At 39.6% G+C, this 2221-nt stretch overlaps 1 non-coding gene across 1 annotated transcript; it reads left to right on the forward strand.

The window, feature by feature from the left end:
* The first annotated feature begins 757 nt into the window (after positions 1-757).
* On the forward strand, positions 758-861 carry LOC142174230 (small nucleolar RNA R71). Its single transcript, XR_012703561.1, has one exon. It is a non-coding gene; the product is annotated as a small nucleolar RNA R71 (small nucleolar RNA).
* The last annotated feature ends 1360 nt before the right edge of the window (positions 862-2221 follow it).

Here is a 2221-nt window from a genome sequence, read left to right on the forward strand (position 1 = left end):
GATATTTTATTTATAGCCCATAGTAAGTGTCGAAGTCGACCCCTCGTCACTACTTCTTCGAGGTTAGGCGGGATACCTACTGGGTACGCGTTAATTTACGTACTCATACTACACTTGCTGCACATTTTTGTGCAGGTAAATATATGTCTAGTGGCATTGTGGGCGCAGAGGCGTGGTTATTGTGGGAAATTAGGTGAGCTGCATTCCACGTTACGAGTCCGAAGCCAGCAGAGTCTTCTTCAGAGTATTTATATTTCTCTTGTCCGGATTTGTATTCCGGAAAGATTGTTGTATTTTATTTTACATTCAGAGTTGAGGCTCATGCACTTGTGACACTGGGTTTTGGGGTGATTTGGGTTGTCCTGTATTGAAATTGTTAAAAATATTATCATTTACTCTTTAAATTCCATCTTTTACTATTTAATTGAAGGAAATATGATTTCAAAAATATTAAAATGAGAACCAAATTAAGTATTTATTTTTGGCTTGCCTGACATGGTGTCCGGTGCCATCACGACCTTTAATGAATTTTGGGTCGTGACAATTAGCATCAACTTGGTGAACACCAGTTGATCTTCTTCTTTCAGCAATCTCAGAGGGCCATTAATTAGCATCTTCAGATAACTCATCAAGAATTGTAACAATCTCCTATGGAGTCTTCTTCATCAAAGGGCCTCCAACTGCATTGCTCAATGTTCTACATGAGGTCGGTGCCAATCCTTCCCAAAAATCCTAGAGTTGCATCCAGAGTTCAATTTCGCTATGTTGACACTTTCTAATGATTTCCTTAAACCTCTCCCATGCTTCAAAAACAGTTTCAGTCTCTTTCTGGTAGAAGTTATGAATTTCTCTTCTAATCTTGCCCGTCTTAGCTGAGGAAAAATATTTATTAAGGAATTTTCTGGTCATCTCCTCCCAAGTTCTGATCGATCCACTGGGTAAACTTTGAAGCCACTCCTTAGCATCATCTTTAAGAGAAAAGGGTAATGCTCTTAAGTACACTACATCTTGTGACACCCCATAGTATTGAAAGGTGTTCATAATCTCCTCGAAGTCCATTAGATGTGTGTTTGGATTTTCGTTTGGCTTTCCTTTGAAGACACAACAATTCTGAAGGGTTTGAAGCGACCCTTGCTTCAACTCGAAATTGTTTGCTGCAATTGCAGGTGGTCTAACACTGAATAATCCTTGATTGTAGACCGGTCTAGCATAATAGCCAAGTGGTCTCCCATGCCTGAGAGCTATATTTCCAAACTGGTCTGTAGCCAAGGGTTGATGTTGATTAAGTCTATGACCCCTCTCTTCTTCATAGATGTTCTACGCATCTCTAATAGTTGCTTCCTCAGCATACCGTGCAACGTTTTCCCATTGTTGGGCTACCTCTATTGCAGCCAAATCTACATTACCATCACCGTTTCTAGCCATAAGTTCTTTGGTTGAGGATTGCCCAACCTTTTCTGATGTCTCGGTGAGATATCTTTCCTTCCTTAGCTGTCGCAGTTGTTTTTCTATCTCTGGCTCGTATGGTAGCACTTCCTTCGCAGAAGTTCGAGTCATGCACCAATCTTAACCTGTAACCTCCGCATAGTCAAAGATCACCAACCGTAAAAAGAGGTTTAATCAATGATTCAACTAGCCTCTTTCGATTACTAAGAAGAATTAGTGAACTCAACCAACAATGTAATGCAAAGATATCACAAGTTATGCCTCTCTCGATTACATGAACAAGTGAATATAGATGCAACAATTAAATCATCCAAAAATGCTTCAATACATAAAACTAGAGTTATAATCCACAAACAATCATCAATACACCAAATCCATCATATCCTAAAGAGAACTACTCCATGGATATGGAAAAATCCATCACAAATAAAGTTAAAGTAGAGGAAAACATAAATTCAATCCAAACTCGAATCTTGAGTGAGGAAGGAATGATGAAATCCTTGTGCTCGTGTTCTTCCAACTCCTCCTTAGCCTCCTTAGGTCGAATATGTGTCAAAAGTACAAAAAATAATATTTTCCATATATTTATACCAAGTAGGGTCGGGCCTAGATGAAACCACCTTCTCCTAGCCGAAATAGGATATTTACTCTGTAAGGCGGGGCATTAGTGGGGAAATCCAGAGAGCTAATTTCTAACAGACAACAGAGTATTGCACAAGAGCAGTGCCCCACGTGCCACGATAGTGGGGAATTCTCAGAGTACAGATCAAATCTT

This window comes from Nicotiana tabacum, chromosome 2 (assembly GCF_000715075.1).
Source record: "Nicotiana tabacum cultivar K326 chromosome 2, ASM71507v2, whole genome shotgun sequence".
Lineage (NCBI taxonomy): Eukaryota > Viridiplantae > Streptophyta > Magnoliopsida > Solanales > Solanaceae > Nicotiana > Nicotiana tabacum.